This window comes from Chinchilla lanigera, unplaced genomic scaffold (genome assembly GCF_000276665.1).
Source record: "Chinchilla lanigera isolate Chin_1 unplaced genomic scaffold, ChiLan1.0 scaffold00045, whole genome shotgun sequence".
Taxonomy (NCBI): Eukaryota; Metazoa; Chordata; class Mammalia; order Rodentia; family Chinchillidae; genus Chinchilla; species Chinchilla lanigera.
The window spans coordinates 13,016,905-13,038,926 of NW_004955446.1; the positions used below are offsets into that span (position 1 = coordinate 13,016,905).

A 22,022-nucleotide genomic window follows, 5' to 3' on the forward strand; every position below is an offset into this window, starting at 1 on the left:
GGTGATTGTGAGGTGCCCTTAGCCCTTCCTTCATGCCTATGTACAGGTCTTTGACTTTCCTTTCTATTGTCACAAAATGGCTGTCGTAACTCCAGAAATCAAGTCCCAAGGCAGTTAAAAAACAAAAAAAGGATAAATTAATAGTCTCACATTCTGCTTTTATTAGGCAAAGTATGTTTTTTATAAGGCAAAGTTATGCTTCTCCAAGCTTCTCAGAGACCTTTAATGGCCAGGGCATTTACATGGTCATGTCTAGGTAAAAAGGAGGCTCTCACCATGAGTAAATCAATCACCTAGGGTTGAGCAGTCTTCTTCCCCTATTTCAAACAACAACAATGACAAAAGGATTCCTCAGTGGAGAGGAAGGGGACTAGACCTTGGGGAGACATGTACCAGTGACCACAACAGTGTCTTTCCTTTCTGCCAGCTTGGCTTTCTGGTTGACCCTCCCTTTGTTTGTTGGGGGCCAACAAACAATTCCTTATCTTCTGTGTGGTAAGAGAAACTGGCAATGCGCAGCACACACAGTCTCCCCACGGCCCCAACCACACACGTGCTCTCCGTGGCATGGCCTCTTGCCAGCTGAGAGTCAGCACGGTCACAGGCTGAAGGCACAGCCCTGCCTGCCCAGCACAGAACTCAGCTCAGAGAGTGGTAAAAGCAACTTGCCATCTGGACACCAAACGCAACTCCATTCACCCCAAGAGAAAAAAGGAAGTTCTATAAAGGCAACTCTCAGGACACAGCTCCCAAATATTCAGAAAATGTGAAGCTCTCCACCTAATCCAACAACTAGACATCAGTGAACCCCTACTTAAGCATGATTTCTTGGGATTTTTGTTCTGATGTTAGAACCAAGCAGTTTTTTCCATGCTCCAAATACTTGTCCAGACAAATGTGCTTAGGGCAACAAGGAGCCCTTGACAGTGGCAAAGCATCTAGAATTTAAACACGCTTTATTTGCCTACAGGCACATTTTTAGAAGACTCGGCCCTGCCGGCTTGCAGCCTCCTTGGGGCAGCTACAGCTTCCTGGCTGCTCTGACATCACACCCCAGAGACAGGGAGGGGCCCTGGCTCCTCTCCAGGGCTACCCTATGCCTGCCCACCCTTGGGTGTACAGAAAGTCACAAATGGGGACAAAGAGAGAAAAGAGAGACCTGAACTTGAGAAGCAAAACACAAGATGCCTCCTCCCACCCAGACCTCACAAAGGAGTAACAAGAAAGACCCAAGGGGCCCAAGGTCTGATGTACCAAGGATGTTAGCTGCCAGGAGCGCATTTCTGAATCATTTCTTAACAATTGGCAAGGAGGCGCGGATGCTTAAAACTGCTTTTGTAGCTGGGGAACTGGAAGTATTACATCTGTAAACTACAAAGGATTTTAAATTTTCTGTATTCTAATCATTTTCACTTAAAATTCTGGAATTTCTAAAGGAACACTCTTTGAAGCTAACGTTTTTAATCTGTTCCATAAGTCACCTAACAAAGCAAGTCTCCAGAAGGGACAAAATCGTCTTTAAATTCTTAATATCCCTTTAAAAAAATAAAAATGGTACTCGGAATTGTACTCAGGCTCTTTGCACTGAATCACATCCCCAGCCCTTTTATATATCTTTTATTTTGAGACAGGATCTTGCTAAGTCACTAAGTGGCCCAAACTGGGCCTCAACTTGCAGTCCTCCTGCCTCAGCCTTCCAGAGTGCTGAAATTACATGTGTCACCATCCTTGGATCTTAATATTCTTTAAGATTTTGAATCCTTTGCTGTTATGCTGTAAGCAATCAGTCTTTATACTTTCTGATAAGGTCTTATATGTGGTGACAAGTTAATAAATAATTACTGAATTCTAACTCTGTAACTGTATTCTGTCCAATGGAGGAAATTATGAAAGTCTATTAAGAAGACTTTTAGCCATCACTTCACTGTATGGATTATGATATCATGCTAATTGGTGCCACATTTCTTAGCCCTACTTAAGAGTGATTACATACATGAAGAGCAGCATTCCGTGGATACTGTACACCTATCAAACAATGATGCAGATCAGTATAGATACAGGTAACTGTGTTTGCTTCCTATGGACCCTATGACAAAGTACATACATATCACAAGCCACAGCAGCTGCAAACGACAGATGTTTATTCTCTTACAGTTATGAAAGTTAGAAGTCCAAAATCAAGGTGTCATCCAGGCCATCCTCCCTGTAAGGACTCTAAGGGAGGGTTCTTGCCAGGCTCTTCCAGGCTTCTGGAGTTGCCAGCCATCCTTGGTATCTTCCCTTGTCTTATAGACGTCACACAAATGTTTGCCTCCATCATTACATGGTTTCCTTTCTCTCTGTGGCCCTGTGTCTAAATTTCTCTGTTCTAAGGACACGGAAATTAGGTTATGGCCCACCCTAATCCAGAATGATTACATTTTAAATGGATTACATCTGCGAAGACCTTATTTCCAAATATTACATTCCTTAGATACTAAGGGTTGAAACTGAACCTATCTTTTTGGGGGGATACAATTCAATGCAGTACACTGTCCATGTTATATAAAAAATAATGAAATGCAGTTAGAGTTTTAAAATACACATGCAGGTTCTTTGGCATTCCTTTTGTAGAGTGCAATCTTGTCCCTCCCCTTGAATCTGAGTGTGCTTGTTACTTCTTTGATCTATATAATATGTCAGAAATGGTATTCAAGGTAAGGTCATAAAGAATCACACAAATTCTACATTGTTTACTGAAACACACACTCTTAGACCCTTGAGGCACCACATAAGAAGACTAGGTACCCTGAGGCCACCATATTGTGAGGAAACCCAAACAACTTGAAGAGACCAGAAACAGGCACTCTAGTCAACAATCCCAACTGAGCTTGGAATTCCTTGGTATCAGCTATAACTGAAGAAAGATACCTCTGGATGTTTCCAGACCCTTGGCATTCCATCATCTCCAGCCATTTTGGTTTTGCCAGATGAGACTCCAAACTTCACAGAACAGCAGCAAACCAGGCCCTTGTCCTCTGTCTCAACTTCTCACTCATAGAATTCATGTGATAGAATAAAATGGTTGCTATTTTACACTTCTAAGCTTTAAGTTGGTTTTATATGGCAACAGATAATGGACCGAGATTTACAAAACATCATCAATAGTACAGTCACTTAAAAAAAAATTCGAATGTGTGCATGCACACAAAAAGTCTAAAGGTTAATTCCAATCTGTGAAAGATGATTACTTGGGATATAAAATGGAGTTAACCCTTTACAGCTTTTTGTGTTTTCTGAATTTGTTACACTGATTTTATGTTGTTTAATAATTCGTTTGCATTTGGGGAAAAGGTCCCACTGAAATACGGTACCACTGAAATATAGTAGCACCATAAGCAATGAAGGATCCCCAAGGATGGCTGCGACCTTTCTCCCTTGTATCTATAATCAACACAAATGCTTTTGCAACTAAAGATCAGGTGAGCTTACATAAGGCCCCCAGAATCCAGAGGGCTTTTTCTGGTCTCTTCAAGGGTGGGCCCAAGAAGGAGGTTCGGGAACTTTTGGGTACTATCCTTCAGGTGGCCAGGTTCAGAGCAAACAACCACCCTTCCTTTGGAAATGGGAACCAGCAGTGGTTGTGCAGGACGGGAAAGGGGAACAGATGGAAGGGCAATGAGAAGGTGGGAGCGTCTATGGGTGGCATAGTTGAAGGTTTAGGTGCTGTCTGTAATGTCTTCCCTCTCGCAAGGAGACAGTTTATGCATCCCCACTTGCCAAAGGAGTGAATTCTTGCCTCACAGAACTGGACATGTGTGCTGTCAGTGTCATTTCTACTCCTGCTAGCAAAGTTTCTGGCACAAAGTGTGTTACTGGAGCACATCTTTTTCCTTCAGGGACATAGTATTCAAAGGTTAACAACATTTCCTGCCAAGAACACAGGCACAAATCTTGGCATGACAAAGGCTCTCTTAAATGGTCACACTTTAGAAACCAGGGAGAAGCAAAAAGGCCACAATGAACAGAACAGACCTTGTGACTTCCACAGAAAAATGTGCTTGAATGGAGCCAAGGGTGAGTTAAGCATTATAAGCATGGTTTCCATGGAAATGCTAAATGCAAACAGAGCATCAAGGAGGAAGGCACTCATTAAACAGAGTGAAAGTTCCCAAGCCCTGGGACCAGCACTTTCTTTTCCAACAGCAGCTTCTCACCTCTATGGAACATTCCAGACCAGTGGCATCAGGCACAACAGCCACCAGAGAGGTGGAGGAAGTCCAGGCAGGAAGTGGTTATCAGTGCACTCTGAGCAACACTGGGCCAACCTGAGATCCTTTGCAAGCACCCTCCAGGGCACAGTCACTCCACTGACATCCCATCCCAGCCGCTGCTGCTAAACTTGTGATCTTGTGTGCACCCACCTGTCTGTTAGGAGACTCTGGTTGCTAAGAGTTCACTGCTTACATGGCTGTGGTTTCTAAAAGGTGGGTACGATACACAGGTAGAAATCACAGGAATTTTTTCCAGCACTCTCCTTTTGCTCTTCCTATCACAAAATAAAACATCTTCAATCCCAGTCCCCAAACCTCCTAACTTTATACATTATGTGAATTCTTCTCTCTGGTTCAAGGCGCTTTTGATTGGCCTTCACTGTGTGCAAAGCTCTGACTAGATTCTACACACTCACTCCATCCCTCCACAACTTTTCTGGCCCAGAAAGATCTCCCTGTAACTCATTACTTCATCATGCTTGTCATGGCATCCAGGGCACACCATATCTCCGTGCATCACCTTCCCTTTACACACACACACACACACAGAGACACACACACTGAAGTCCATGCCTCCACTACAAATGACTATACTTAAGTATAGAAAAAATTCATTGTTCATAGCACAAATTTGATAAATCCAAAGAAGAGTGTGGAGTGGGATGGAATGCCTTCTCAAATCCCAGAAAAGACAAAAACAAGAGAAGCTAAATTTGACCACGTTCATACAAGTGCTGGGAGGAAGGTGAGGCACCGCCAACGACGTCAGGTAGTTTCTGGGGCCATATGGTCCAATGGCAAGACTGTCCTGAATTGGAGATGGGGGCTAGCAATGGACTTAGACTATTTTTAGTACTGTGGCAGCACCACTTGTGGAGGAGAAGATTAGGTGTTCAACAATTCTAGAGTATTGTTGGGGAGTCCTTCTCTTCCCCACAGTAAGCCCCTTGCTGGGGGAACTGGGGACACCTGTTTTCAGACATCTCTATACCTAGGTGTGGCTTTGTACCTTGGTCCTCAATGGAGGGTAAGGAGAAATGTCTCAATTTCAGCCCTGCCCCTAAAACAGAGCGCAGATACTCTGCTGTAATTCCCCTTCCCAGGAACCTGAGACTCAACTTCAACCTCCAAATGAAAACAACACCCCACGACAGATGGTGAAGAAACCCTGGATTCCTGAGTGACTCCTGTAGAGCCAAGAACACATCAACTCACTCTGGACCACTATATGGAGGATAAATAAACTTTTGTATTCTTTAAGTCTCTGTACTATAAGGTCTCTTTGTTAGGGTAACAAAGCTAAGCATCTGTGACAAGGACTGCAATGTTTACTGTACCCAGCCTGCTGCGTCCCCTTGTCCACACCAGCTGAAAGACACCCTCACCAGACAATCAAGATGCCCAAGTAGTAGCTGGCACTGAATCCTGAACTGCTTTACGTTTATTATCTTCTTTATTCCACATGACATATGACATAATTTTCATATCCTACGTCTGCTGGTCAGAAAATAGAGACTTATGTTCACTGGTTAGTTTTTATAACCATATGGTTCATTTGATGAGTAAAAGCCAAGAGAGATTTGGATTGTACAGAGTTAAAAGTAAAAAGCCACACCTCACCCTGACCAATCTTGACTTCCCATTCCAGGACTCTCTTAAATGATATGTAAAGTTTATATATCCAGGATGATGTAATTTTTTACAAACACATTTATATTTATAAGCATGAAAATATCTATTGTTTTTAAAAATTATTTTTTAATATTTTAATTTTATGTTTAATATTTTAATAATTAAATGCTTTGAAATGATAAAGAATATTAAAATAGAAATTGTTTGTAACTACCTTCATTTCAGCAATTCCACTTTTAACCAATTCATCTATAGAAATACTCATATAAATGTACAAAGGAGTATATAAATTTAAATCTGTGTTGATATTTGCAAATATAGCCAAATAATAATCTATCACATTATATTCCTATGAATGGGTTATCACTGTTTATATTTTTAAGCCATTACTAAATGGTGCTTATTGATATTGTTTTTAATTTTGACAAATGTGACAGGTTAAAAATTCATTATCTTAGTAGATAATTTGTTAATCTTTGTTGAAAATAAACATTTTAAAATCATATTTATTTATCGTTTGTATTTTTTCTCTAGAATTGTCAAATAATACTGGCACATGTATGAATGTTGGCATACCATTTGCCTAATTTTTTTGAGTTGTCTTTTTCTTATTAAAGTATAGGAACCATTTACAAGTAAAAATAGAAGATTATTATTAATAATGTGATGCAAGTCTTTTTCCAAGTTTTTCATTCTTTTCAGGTTTGTTTATAGTGATCTTGCCATACATAAAGTTTTAAGCAATCAAACCTTTCCTTTGTGAATCCTATGGTCATTTTGTGCTTGGAAAATCCATTCCTAAGACTATAAAAGATTACAATCTGTTTCCAAGATTATACAAGTACATTCTAGCAAATACCCTTCATAAGTGTTTATGGTTTTATCTCTTATAAATAAACCTCACCTGTAAGGATTTACTACTTCATTGTAGAATACTAATTGTTTCATTTTCAAACATGAAAGCAATTGGACTTAGTTTATTTATGGATAATTACATCTTTTCTGTAATGACTTAAGGATTTTATTTTGCATCTATTGTGTTTCCATGTAAATTTGAATTTTTTCTGGACTCTGTATTTTGTGGTCTTTTTAGTTCTGTCCCAGAATTCATGCTATTTTAATTATTATAAATTTACAACACAGCTTAATATCTGAAAGGTAAAGGACAAATTTCCTTAGTTACTTTTTGTATAATGCAGTGCATTTAAATTACTAGATAAAATTTAGCCTCATTTTGGTAATTTTCTACAAAATCTTCTGGTTTTAAATATTTTTATCTTAAATTTAGAGATTAGGAAAGATGTGTATCTTTTAAAGTGCTGAGTCTACTTTTAAAAAAATTGTGTTCTTTCATTTATTCACCGTTTTGATGTTTTTATAAAATTTCATCTTATTTTACATGTTTAATGTTTCTTATTCAATTTATTCCCAGGTGTTCATTTTTTGCTACTGTTATGATAATGGATTTTTTCTCCTTAATGTTCATAAATGTTTATTTATTTATTTTGTGTGTTTGTGTGTGGTACAAGGAATTGAACTCAGGACCTTGCACTTGCCAGGCAGATGCTTATACCACTGAGCTATATCCCTGGCCTTTTATTGTTTGAGTATAAAAAACCTGGGTTGAATTCCTTTCATAGTGAGACTTTTTTTTCCAGCACAACTATTAACTTCCAGAATACAGTTGGAAAACACTTCAGAGAGTTTCAGAAAGTGATTACTAGGTATGGTGTTAGTATAATTCTTTATACAAATATTAATCCATAGAAGTGAAATCTACTTTATTGCGCTGATTGATACTTTACACTATTATGTTTTTCTCAGCTTGAAAGAGCTGGTTCTTTTGTTACAAAACACAACATCCATTTCACATGCCATACAGTAGTACAGGGTGATGGAGTCATGCACGTCTCTATTCTAAGGCTGAATTTGTTTCAGTGTGCTTTTAGACACTGAAACTTGTAGCTACCAAAAGTACAGTTCCAATGCATTCATGCTTTTAAGTAAAGAATGAGAAAGTCTGTATATGGCCTATCATTAACAAATTAAAATAAAGCACAATTCATTGTGGCTACTTTGTAAAATATAGAACTTCTAGATCAGAGATGGTATATTTATCTACCCACGTCGACCATATTTGAAAAGCCTAAAGGGATATGTAAAAATGTGTGCTGTACACAATCACTTTTTTTTTTAAACTATCACTTGTGTAAAAAGGGAGGAACACATCCCTATGTGTGCTTGTGTATACAGAGCATTTCTACAGGGACATACACAACCTGTAATGGTGGCCTCTGGGGGAGCTGGGAGGATGTAGGTGAGTAGATTTATTTTCCACTAGGTATGCTTTGAACTCTAAATTTTATACCATGTGCAGATATTGTGCTAATAATCTCCTGAACCAGAAAAACTTTGAAAGATGGTAATATTCAATGCTAGTGGTGGTATGGTGAGAATGATATGGGAATTCTTTAAACTTGCAAATGGGATATAACTGGGTACAATTATATTTGACATGTCAAAGCCTTAAAACAAAACTCCCTTTATCTGCAGCCCTAATTTTTCTGTAGGATGAACTCCTAGAGGCAGAATTACTTTGTGTTTGATAGAATAATGGCACCCCAACTAGTCCCCTCAATTCCTAATCCCTAGAACCTGTGAACATGTGATCGTATATGGCAAGGGGCAATTGGGCTGCATGGAATTGAGGTTGCTATAGTCAGGTGACTTTGAGATGAGGAAACTATCTTCGATTATCCAGGTAGACCCAACATAATAACCAAGGTCTTTATAGGTCAAAGAAGAAGGCAGGACAATCAAGGTCAGAGTAATTCAGTGTGAGATGGGCTTAACCAGCCATCCTGGCTTTGAAGCTGGAAGACAGCCATGACTCGAGAATGTGGGCAGGTTGGACTTGAACTTGTGATTCTCCTTCCTCAGGCTCTCCAGGAGCTGGGAATACAGATGTGCACCATGACATCTGGCTTCTGCAGGTTTCATAAAGGAGGAGTAGCCAGCATAACTTATAGTTATAGAATAAATACTGTAGAAGGATTTGTCATTTTTATGTTTTTATTTTCAATTATGAAACGGAAGTTTTTCCAGATCAAAAATAGCACTAATTTGGTATTCAACCTAAATACTTTCAGATTTTAAGAAACCTTTTGAAGAGCAATCTTGATCCTACTGATATTATTACCTATCATTACCAACTCTTTAGCAATATATTTTTCCTACATTGACCGAGGGCTATGTAAGGACAACTAAACTACACATGATGTCATAACCCCTTAATCAAACAGGAAATGTACTCCCTAAGGCTTGTCATGGGGGTGTCACCTGAGCTTACACATTGGGAATAGCAATACATTTATTAAGCTCATCCCATTGCATTTCTGGGGAGCAGGGAGCCGAACGATCCAGGCATGCTCACCCCCAGAGTCTTCTGTCAGATTGTCAGCTTTAAAGTATATTTTCTGGACAGGACTAAACTGTGATGATTACTCTGAAATATGTTTTTACAGCATGTTAAGTATTTCCACTGTATGGTGTGGCTTAGCCAAAGCTTTTAGCTTGGGAGTTGTGCCCTGAAGAAAATAAGTCTTAATCCACCCAGTTTTGTAAACTGCACCCATACTACTGATATTCTCGTCAGTAATGGTATATACACAGAAAATGCAAAGGATGACTTTTAACTATCAATATTTTGCAAAGATTATTTCAATTTAAAAGAACACTTCTCAAAACAATTTTTCAGTAATGAGAAATAAGAGCAGAACTACTTTTTGGCATGACTTAGCTTTTTGATTTTTGTTTTTACAGATTCAATAATGTTTTTCTCTCTTAAACTAAAATGGATACTGTACTATTTTTATCTTTTGTAGAAATATTTTAAAACCACCCTACTGGCAACTTTTTTAATTAATTGAAGAAAACATTAATATATTTCTCTCTCCCAAGTTAATACCAGTTTATACTCATTCATCTTCTTTCTAGAGAAACTGGGAAGACAGAACCAGAAATATTGATCAAGTATTGATCAAATATTGATCAAATATTGATCAACTGATCAACTGGGAAGACAGAACCAGAAATATTGATCAAGTACTGATCAAATATTGATCAAATATTGATCAATTGATCATAAAAATAAATTGTTCCCTAAATTATTAGTAATAACTGATGTCACTGTCATACATTATTCCTTTGGTTTGTCAGAGGTTCACACTTGAGAAAATACCCTGATGACCAATGCTCAAGACAGCTTCCTTGTTAAAATTTTCTATCTGCTTCTTACTGTAGGTGATCAGAGCGAGTGCTTTCCAGTGATTTAGTTAATTTATAAAAAAAAGAATCATTTTCTCTTGGTTCATCATGATTGAACATTTTCTTTAATTCCAGTAAGTGAGCAACAGATAAGCACTATTTATCGGATTGTTTGGTACAGCAAGCAAAAAAAAAAAAAAAAAAAAAAAAAACCTCAAAAAAAATAAAATCTGTAGGAAACTTCTGCATCTACTAGACCCCATTACTGCTATTGTTGTTTCTGTTTCATTTTTGTTACTGAGTCTGAACTATTATTTTAACCTGCATACTAATAAGTCTTTCATATGTTCAAAGGATTTTAAAGGTGCGAGTTCCATGTTCCTAGTCTCACTTTATTTCAAAAGACAGACAATCCTGTTATGAAAAGTAAAGCCTCCTTGTCTCTGTCTCCTTCCCAGACACAAACAAGGCCTAACAGCGGTTTGTTACCTCTGTCCTGGAAAGCGCTCTACCAGTCTGCATCTCTGTCTTTGTCCCATGCTGTGTACTTCTGTGTTAGTTGTATAATGTGACATGAGTGACTCATGATGTACAGTTTACTTTTCTCCTCGCTTTTCGATGGAATTGAGCTCAACTGGAGGTTTTATTTTGTGCCTTTGTCTATTTATATTTTAACTTGTAGTTATTTATCTATGTCCTTTGCCAGTGTTCCCACGTATTAATTCCTCTTTCCTTTTTAGAATATTGTCGTACATATTACAAATAATTTCCTGTAGTCTATTATTTCTCTTTTTAGTTTGATTTTTGTGTTCTTCACTATAAAAAATTCAGTCTTACAATCAAATATTTCCAACTTTTCCTTAATTTTATTTTATGATTTATAAATGGGATCATTTATTTTCTGCCAGAAATGTTAGTATACTTTTTTAAAATATTAAGCAATCTATAGTATATTTATATCCTAGCTTTATGAGGTGGGAGGTTTTTTTCTCTACAAAAATAGCAAATTATTAGAAATAGTTTTTTTACTTTTCCCTCTTTTGCCTGTTAATTTAGAATGCAGCTTCACTGGATTCTAAATTCCATTACACACACATATGGGTGGGTTTACAAGCATTCTAGTCTTCTTGATATACTATTAAGTTGTCCTGCGCCAGCATTATCCTCTTTATAGTATCATGGGATTAATGACTTTGTAGTTTGATTATCTTTAGAATAATCTTCTTCTGATTTTTCTTTGTAAAAAGAAAACATTTTTTAAGGTACAATTTGTTTAAAAAAGAATGGTAGCAGCCTCCAGAAGATGGGAAAGGCAAGAAAATTCATTTTCTTTTAGGTCCTACTGCATGAATATAGCCCTACTAACATCTTGATTTTAGCTCAGTGAGACCTATTCCAGACTTCTGGCCTCAAAACTGTAAGATAATAAATTTAAGCTATTTTAAGCTGCCAAGTCTGTAGCAATTTGTTACAAGACTAATTGAAAATTAATATACTCTTTCAAAGTACCCATCTGTGCTAGTAAGATGTGGAAAAAATAAAATAGCTTGCATGGGAATAGAAAATAAATGATGCTACATTTATATGAAGAAATATTATGAAATCAGTAAACACTTGGTTTTAAAATCTGTGAAATGTTGAATGAGGAAATGTGAAGTTCAAAAAAGCCATTTATAAGCCTATATCTGATTCTAATTATAAGCATTATGCACTCATAGGAGAGAGAGAAAAGGAGAGAGTTCAGCTGTAGAAAAAAGATCCACCCAAGCTATTTTAAACAGATAAGGACTATAAAGAATCACATCATATCACGTGGGAGAAACTATAGGAGTGGACTCTTTGAAAGGGCTGCCAGAGTTACAGCTACCTCTACAAGATCAAAACTGTGAAATGACAGATGAAGTCACTAGTCTGAGGACATATATTGACTAGCCAGTAGAAATGAGATGGGCCCTTTTCTGACTATGCCCCTTTTCACAATCAGGATGCTCTTCACATGGAATGACATTAATCTTGACTTTAAATTTGATTGGATTAACAGATGCCTGGAGAGGTGTAGATGAGAGGGCAGTAACCTTGTCAAGGGAAAAATCCATGGACAAATTCATAGACAGATGGGCTATCAGGAGGTGAGGCCTCATGAGACACAATGAGAGTGCATTTTTGAAGAGCAAATCTTGTCACTGCCCCCTTTCTCTCTGACTCTTTCCTTCTCACTCTGCTTCCTGGAACCCCTGAGTTAAGAAGCTGTCCTCTGTCATACCCTTCCAACACGATAGTTCTGCTTTGGAGTCAGCTGACTACGAATCGAACCCTCTAAAACCATGAACCACATAAATCTTTCCTCCTTTAAGCTGTTTACTTCAACTATTTTATCCCAATGACGAAAAGCTAGAACACAAGGTATAAAGAATATTTGAATCTAACCAGTACGTTTTTCTGCCTTCATACTTACAAAATATTTAAAAGAAACTCCAGAAATAAACACCAAAAAAGTTGTTATCATTAAGAACAAATACTCTGGAGTTAAATTACTTCCACCAAAACCCACTTCCACTTCCTACCATGACCCTGTAGCAAGTCACCCCAGCACCTTCATCATTAGCAGGGATAATGTCAGGTTCATTCTGAGAGCTGTATGAGCACCCAGGGAGAGAATGGAGGCCAAGTCCTCAGTCAAGAGTCTCATAAAATAACCTCAGTACATGACAGCAGTTGTTTTTACAACATTTTCCTGTACTTGTCAAGTATTATGTATAATATAGTCATTTTCTCATTGGAAAAAACATATCTTCACTGTGAAACAATCAAAACTGTATATCAACCTTCTTCCTCTGCCCCTGCATCATGGTCTCATAAAAAAATTTCAAATTCTAAAATGTGTTGCCTTGTATCAGGTTCTGTCAGTCTATATCTGCTTTCTGTTAACAAGAAGACTAAAGCCATACAAGTTTTATTTACAAGCCAGGAATCAAAAAGCCCTGAGTATTTTAATGGTCAGGCCTGTTAATTCTATGCAATGAACTTCATCCTCAGTGTGTTGCATATGTGTTGCATCACCCTATTTCAGCTGTTGACAGTTAATAAGATGGAACCCCAAAAGGTTTTTGGAGATATGGCAAAAGGTAGCATTTATGATAATAAAAGGAGTAAAGACAATCAGTTTACAGTGAAATTTGGTTTACTGATTTGACTCTTAATTGGGTCACAGGGTTAACTAAATATGTGTTTATAACTGATTAAATATAAATATCTCATTCCTTTGAGATATTTACTCAAGTTCCAGACTGGTTCCATCATGAGCATGGGTTTAGGTATCACCACATTTCCCAAGGGTCCCCAGACCCTGGAAGAATTTGCTTGGTATTTCACAGAGTACTGTCACATACATGATCATCATTCCCTTTCAGATAGCCAGCTCTGGACTCTGGCCAAAAGGGGATGATAATCCACTGTCGTTTTTGTTGTCCCATACTGCACAGGGCATCTGCTTCAAAGTGCCACCCAAAGTTCATACAAACGAACACCCTTTTAAAACAGTTTTGAGACTTCCATGCTAGCTCAGGTTTTACTTAGTTCAAATCTTCAGCAAGTTTGTGGGTTAGAAATACACTCAACAGAAAAGAGCAGGTGGTAAACCGTGACTTTCCCTGAATTTCAGCTTAGCACATTTTATGACTTAGTCATTTTCTACATCAAATAACTTTTTAGTCCCCAGGGAAAGAAAAGTCATCCAAGTATACGACCTTTAAGGGACCTAAGTATAAATCTCAATGGGAAGTGATTTTACTTTTATTCTTAAATATCATACACACAAATAAAGGAAGTAAGACCATTAATTTAGCCAACAGTAGAGATAAGGACCAAGCAGGAAATGATTTTTATATGACATCACTGAGGGCCAAGCCAGAGGAGAAACAGGAGGGGCAAGTTCTTTGTTTGATCTCTTGCAGATTTTTCCCTCTTCTTGGACTAGAAGAATGGCATGGTCAGGAGCAAATTTAATTATAAGTTACTTCAACATGGATAGTATTGCTGTGTGACTGTAATTTAGACAATCCTTTGGTATTAAAGGAAAGAAGGAAAGAGAGAGGGATGGAGAGAGGAAGGAAACTCAAGTTATTTAGTAAGATAAAGTTCAGCTTTAGAATTTGCTGGATGTTATAGGAATTTTATGTTCTAAGTAAGTAGTCATGTCTTTGTAGCATTTTTATTATGGTAATTTCTACTTTTGAGAATATGTGGGAAAATATTCAGTTGTAAATCAGTTTGATCTCACTTGCACATCTTTTAATGATCAGGCATGAAAGTGTAAGAAGAAGGTAAACTGAGCTCAAAGCCCACTTTGTGTGATGTTAGGCAAGTTACAGAGTCTTTTCCATCTGCGATTAAGATGTAACTCAGGAGGCTGATGGGAGGATTAAAGAATTGCCCCACAGAGCTGGATCTCAACTGTTAGCAGTAAATTCCTCCTATGGCTACTTAGAAGATCACTATCTTTAAAGATTTTTAATGTGGTAAAATATTCATACATAAATTTTACTATGCCTTTTCAACCATTCTTAAGCATATCTAATACCATTCAGTACACTCACATTGTTGTGCAAGTGAATGACCTGCTGAACTCTTTTCTTCTCACAAAACTGAAACTGAAAATCCATACCCATTAAACAACTCCCATTCTCCCCTATAGCCCTAGCAGCCATCATTTTAATTTCCCTGTGGGTTTGATGATTCTAGATACCTCATGTAAATGGAATAGTGCAGTATTTGTCTTTTTGTAATTGGCTTATACATATTTTAGATGATCAGTTTTTAGAGTACTCTAACGGTTTGACAAATTTTTGCACTCAGCCAAGTTTTGGTAACCTCTATATTACATGAATATCTAACCACTTAAAAACATGAAGTTTTCTGAAATAAAAGTCACTGTAGCAAGTTAGATCACATACGTTATAATGGATGGATTTTACACAAGTGTAGTCAAGTTTCAAGTTACCTGTTGTCTTAGTCACATTCTTCTTGCTGTGGCAAATACCCAACACTCCCAACCTAAAGGAGCGATTTGTTTTGGATCGTGTTTCAGAAGTTGCAGTCTATATTCAGCAGGCTCAAACTCAGAAGACAGCATGGTGGAAGGGCCTGCCAAGGAGGACAGCTGCTCACATCATGGTGGCCAGGAATCAGAGAGAGAAAGGAGGAGCTGGGAGACAGATCCTTCCAGGTCACGCCTCGAGTGAACCCCCTCTTCCAACCAGTCCTCATCTCCCAATAGCAAGTCAGCTATACTGGTTTCATGATTCGATCACTTTCCAAAAGTCTCATGCTGGGCATGGTGGTGCACACTTGTAATCTCAGCACTCAGGAGGCTGAGGCAGGAGAATTGTTGTGAGTTCGAGACCAGCCTGGCTACAAAGTGAGCTCAAGGCCAGCCTGAACTGCATAGTGAGACCCTGTCTCAAAAAGACAAAAAACAAAAAGACAAAGAAGTCTCACTTATGAATGCCTGAGGCCTTTGGGGGACATGCTTGATCGAGGCCATAACATGTGCCATGTACTGTCACTTATGTCATCCCTTCTACTGCTTTGTAAGTTTCTAGAGGTTGGGTGCTGCCTAGCATCTAATAGGTGTATGATTAAACACCAACAGGCAAATTAATAAGTTAATAAATTAGTGGATTCAGATCCTACTTTATGAATTGCTAGCAAGAAAAGATCCATCATGAAGTATTTTACTTGCCACCATCTCTGTGCCGTATACAGTACTTACTCATTACCTGATGGGGCTTAGAGAATACAAAATTATTTAAATTTGACCTGGGCAAAATACTGTTTGAAAAGAAAAGCAGATGAAAAATACTTCATAAATTCTTTGAGAAGCAAACCAAGTCAGGCATGGTAGTCCATTCCTGTAACCCCAGCTACTCAGAAGGCTGAGGAGGGAAGATCATAAATTCAAGGCCAGCTGGAGAATTCATCAGAACCCAGACTCAAAAATATATAAATAAATTACAAGAGCCTGGGGATGTAGCTCAACACTACCTGTATTCAATCCCAGTATCTTGCCGGACGTGGTGGCACACGCCTGTAATCCCAGCACTCAAGAGGCTGAGGCAGGAGGATCAATATGAGTTGGAGGCCAGCCTGGACTACAAAGTTCAAGGCCAGTCTGAAATGCACAGCACAACCTTGTCTGCAAACCAGAAAACCAAACCAAAGAAAACAAGAAATCCTTGTACCTCAAAAAAAAAAAAAAGACAAATACAACTGACATGTTGAACCCTGGGCACTTCCGTGTCTCCTCACCATATTAATGTAAGATGTAAGGCCTGTTCAGTTTTCAGATTTTAGAATACTGACTGGCATTTATTTATTTGCTTGCTTGTTTGCTTGTTTGTTTTGCTATACAGGGATGAACCCAGAGCCTTTGAACTGAACTACACCCCCAGTACTTTTCTATTTATTTACTCTGGGACAAGTTCTCAGTAAGTGGCTAAACTGCCCAGGCTGGGCTTGAAATTGGGATCCTCCTGCCTCAGCCTCCAAGAGTGCTGAGATTACAGGCATGCATCACCATGCACTATAGAAATATTAACTTATTTTTAGCAGTAAGATTGGCAGTGATTTAACACATTGAACTATTCAGGCTGGTTAGGTTGAGAAAAATAGAGGCTCACACACAGTGAGGTAGAAATCTAAACTTTTATGGGCACAATTGAAATCTTTTGTACACACCATTTCTAGCTAATTTATTCCACAGAGGTGATCACACAAACATTCAAGGACATGTGACTATGGTAAAACAAAGAAAGACTCCTCTCAAAGATGTTCACACTAATCCGTTAAGGCTGAGGCTCTATGCGTACATGTTCATTGCAGAGGGGAATTCAGGTTGTATGTGGAATTAAAGCTGCTCATCAGCTGGCTGTACTATGAGCGTCTTCTGCATTACAGCTGGTGAGCCCAGTGTAATACCAAGGGTCCTTCTAGAGTGGACAGGAAAGACAGAAGCAGGGTGTGTGTCGGAGTGACTCAGTGTAGGGAAGACCAGACCAGCCTTTGAAGGAAGGGACCAGGAGTTGTGGAGGAACAAAGGTGTCCTCATGAAGCTAGAAAGGGCGAGAAAATGGATTCTCCCTTAAAATTTCCAAAGAGGAAGATGGCCCTGTGAGACTTTAATCTTTAGCTACTAAATCTCTCTTGGATTTCTGACCTCCATAACTATAAGGTAATAAATCTGTGTTATTTTAAGCTACTGAGTTTATGGTAATTTGTTTTAAGCAACAAGAGGCAACTTATACAATGACTAAAAATGTTCACTGCAGCATCATTGGTGACAAAAAAACGTAAACAACTGTATTACCATATTTCCCTCTGAAAATAAGACCTACCCATAAAATAATTAGCCTAAAATCTAGAGATCAAAGATGCCAGGCCCAATCACCTTGCCTTACCTGTCATAAGAGAGTATCCACCAAGCCAGAGAATAGGGAGGTATAATTTCCCGCAGGACACTGGCCATCACCATGGTAATGACTAGGGCTTATTTTCCAGTTAGGTCTTACTTTCAGGGAAATACAGAACAAAAGGGTTATTTATCTCACAATTTTGGACTCTGGTAAGGGCCTTGTGGCTAATGGCATCCCAAGAGGAGGAACAGGTGCAGAAGAAATGCCGTGGTGAGACACGAAGCCAGAGAGAGATTCGGAGGCCAGGCTTATTCTTTTCATAATAACTAATTTTCCTGAGAACTAATTGGAATGTCCAAGAACTACATTAATTCCTTGCAAGGGCAGCATTCCCAGTGACTTACCCATTACTGTGGACGCTGAAGATCTTAGGCTTCCACCAAGGAGAAGATGCGGTCAACCTCTCCTTCGCCTCTTTGCTACTGCTTCCCAACCAATTTAAAGCAGAAGGTAGGGACACCACAGCAAAGAAATCCCTCAAATTAAGCTGCTGTGCTTGTAAACACCACATAAACCACAATAGTGAAACTGTACTACCTTTGAGCCAATCTTGATTTCATTGTTATTGTAAATCTATAAATATGCCAGGAAGAAGCCCACTGAATGAAGGAGGAAAAGGAGAGGTCAAGAGAGTGACATGAAGTACAGATGTCAAGACCGAGGAAAGCAGAGATATCGTGGAAACACACGGAGGGACACCCGACCAAGGCAGCGTGGCGAGGCGGGATGGGGACACCAGCCAGGGGGAGGCAATGCCTGAACCCAGTCCCAACGGACGAACACAATTCAGTCGGACAAAGGAGACTTGGAAAGCCGAATCAGCAGAGGAAACAGCTTACAAAAGGCCAGTTGGCATAAGGTCCAGTGTGGGTATGTGGGTGGGGTGGCACAAGAAGGCCAGGAAACTCCAAAATGCTACACACAGGATTAACTTCGTAAAGTTCTCTAACCCTCAGTTTTCCTACGTTGGTAACAGAACCTTGTTTTTAGGGAGGATTAAGAGATCTTCCCCATAGTTCCAGGGCCAGAAAAGGACAAGGCAGCTCTGGAAATCTCTATCCTGTTCTTCCTCCTGGCCATGGCTGTACCCCAGAAAGACACCCCTCACCCCCGCCAGCCTGGAGCTGTTTCTGGGTTGTAAGCTCCACTACATTAAAGAATGACTGTCTGTGAGTCTGTCAGGGCTCCCTCAGAGGGAACTTTTGAGCCCCATGGTGAATGTGAAGCCTGAACTGTCTGCAGTGCGAAGCCCTGTTTATATTAACTTGAAGAAAGGGAATTGAATTGTTCATCATAATCATCTGGGGAGCTTTGAAAACATGCTGAAGCCTGGATCCCACCTCCAGATGCTGGTGCCATTGGTCTGAACTGGTGTCTAGGCATCATAATATTTTTGAAAGCTTTCCAGGTGATGCTAATGTAAAACCAGGTTCCAAAAATACCATAGCCAAAAGTAGGAGTGAGAAAAAAATCCTTTATACCAGTTATTTGTTGCAAGACAAATGATGATAAAAATATATAAACAAATGGTACCAAAAAAAAAAAAGGTGCAAGGGAGGCCTCACCAAGGCTAGTCTGGTGTTGAAAAGCAGAGGGTCCTGACAACCAGAACAAGAGCTCAACGGAGGCCCCACCACAAGGAGCAAGGCATCCGGTGTGTATGAACCCACAAGAGCTTGCTGATTCAGTTTGCAAACATCATGTGCACCATTGTGACGAGGCAGTTGTGAGGTTCTGAGGTTCTCAGAGTACATGGGAAGGGAACCACTGGGCTTTACTTGACCCCTGCATGGCAGATCCCCTATGGCAGCTGGACAGACTCAACTGCACTGAAAGATGGATCTCGGAAGGCTAGGATGGCCAATCTACTGCTGAAACACAGATGCATGCTCCTGGCAATTTAGAAGGAAAATTTTCTGTGTCTGATCTCCGGTTGGGGGCAGTGGTGAGGTGGCTCCAAGAACTTATAAATAAAATAACTCTCTAGGAATCAATATAATCAGTGCTTAATAGATCATGTTTGAGGAAAATAAATGACTCAAGTCAGGGACAATGATTACTAAACTACAAAGAAAAAAGTTAGTAATCAAAAGGTGCTGGCTGTCAGCAATGGAAGCGTAAGATACATGGGAGGAAACTATTCCAGTGCTTGCCAAGGTCTGTCATGGGGAAATGATGTCTTGGTCAAGGGACTCAGCTCGACCACCCCCACTTTCTACTGCTACCACCCTGGAGTGGTCCATCCACCACGTGTGAACAATCACCAACCCTCCTATCCACTCTTCTTCTGCACTTCTTGTCCACTTCCCCTGAGCAGCCAAAATGCTCCCATCACCACATGAAGATCATAATCTTTCCCAAACTCTCCAGGGATGCCCCGTCTCACTCAGAGAGAAAGCACACATCCTAAGAGCCTATGTGGACCCTTTCCCCACTCACCTATTCCCACCACATCCCCTTCCATACCCCAGCCACACAAAGTGTGCTCCTGCCTCCGGACCTTCATACCTGCTGATGATGCTCTGAAGAATTCTTCCTCTGATTATCCACATGACTTGCTGTCAAATCCTTCAGATCTTTTCTTCTGGTTGGGAGTCTGGTCCTGCCTGCCTCATTTAAAATAACACTCATGACCATTCTTCCCTCCTGTTGTTTCCTCCCTTCTTCCCCCTATCCTTCCCCTCCCCCACAGCATTTATCACCTTCTAATGACTGCCTCTTTCACTAGCATATTTAGAATGTCTACACACACTCGTACAACTAGAATGTAAATGTTCACTGCTGCATTCCTAGTGCCTACCACATCAGCCATATTTAATAAATATTTGTTGAATGAAGGAATCTGTAAATCAGTATCCAGGGTATCTCTACCACGCTTCATCAAGATTGCAAAGCTAACTTATCCCACTGTGTATTTGCATCAGGGTAGCTGCCTTTTCACAGCAACCCTTTGACGAGGATGATTTGGTTTCTCACAGAATTTGTCCACAGGAGACAACATGCTGGTCAGATGTCTGGTCTCATTTCTACTGAAGGAATAAAAGAATCAGAGTAGCAAGTGATTGCTTTTTCTTGGCATTTAGAGCTTCAGACTCCAAAAGCTTTGATGGTAGGTCCCCCAGTCTTACCCTCTTGTGAGACTCCTCAGTCACCCACCCACTTGGAGGCCAGCTTTCCTCTTGATTCCTGAAGTAGGATAGGAGCCTTTCTTCCAGACTGTACTAGCTGCCTTCAGGAAGAACAAGCAGCAGCAGCTTGGCATACACGGATTTGACAATCAAAACGACAGGCATTGGCAAGAACTCAGAAGGGTGTGATGTGTGGTACCAGGTAAGGTCGCCGAGGCACAAATTTGCATCCCGCAGGCTGGTGTACAAGGACAGCACCCTGCTGAACAAAGCCGCACTGTGGCCGCTGGCTCCTCCTTTCACCGCCTGGCCCGCCACTCTCCTGGAACCAGAACAGAGGTCTGTCTTTGTGAAGGGCTGCCCTCGGAGGAGGGCAACTGCCTGCACTGGTGATGCCAACACGGAGAGTTCACATTTCTTCATTTCATTTCTTTCATAAAGTTCAGTTTAGTATTATTCACAAACCTCTTGAAGCACAAAGGTCTTCTGTTTTTAAAACCACATTTCTACTGAATTTACTGCTTCAGGCCTGGGATGCAGCTGGGGGTCCCGGGGGAAGTGTATGATAGGGATGGGCCTTGCCCTCAGGGAGAGACCCTCATAACCTCCTAACCATGTCATGGTGTTCACCTGGTGTTCTCAAGTAAGTGGCGAAGTAAGAACAAGACCTGTGGAGCTGGTGGTCCTAGAACCAGGTGACCTGAATTCTAATCCTAGCTCTGCACTTTTGTGTATATGACCATTATGCCTCAGTTTCTTGTTTGCACAAGGGATTAGTAGGGGAGTTCTGTAGATAAAAGAATAGGGGCTGGGGATTTAGCTCAGCGGCACAGCACCTGCCTGGCAAGCACAACGTTGTGAGTTTGATTCCCGGTACCAGAAAAAAAACAAAAAGAAAAAAAAAAAATCACAAAATGCAGATAAAAGAATAGATCTATGGCAGGAAATGGCACTGTACCTATAGTAAAGATTCCATATATAAACAGTAAGAAAAATAAATTGTTATTAGCTCGAGATCTATAAGTAATTAGTTGCTAAAAGCCATTACAAAAGTGAAGGAGTGCAGAGAAGGGACAAGATGCTGGCGAGACAGTGGTAAGAAAGCTTCCACAGGCCACGGAGGAAGGGCTTTTGATTCAGAAGACAAAAGAATAATTTGTGTCATATAAAACAACTGACTGTGGTCTGGTCATATCTGTTTTTACAGTCCACCTTAAACATTTTCAAAATAGTACACTCCTAATGCTCATTATCAACAAAAGTAACACAATGAA

The 22,022-nt window shown here is 39.7% G+C and overlaps 1 long non-coding RNA gene across 1 annotated transcript in view; it reads right to left on the minus strand.

The window, feature by feature from the left end:
• The window catches only part of LOC102023409, a 33,221-nt gene extending 11,709 nt beyond the window's left edge, over positions 1 to 21,512 (minus strand). The window contains exon 1 of the long non-coding RNA XR_001235643.1: positions 20,129 to 21,512. This is a non-coding gene — a long non-coding RNA (uncharacterized LOC102023409). The remainder of the gene's footprint in view (positions 1 to 20,128) is intronic.
• Between the last annotated feature and the right edge of the window lie 510 nt (positions 21,513 to 22,022).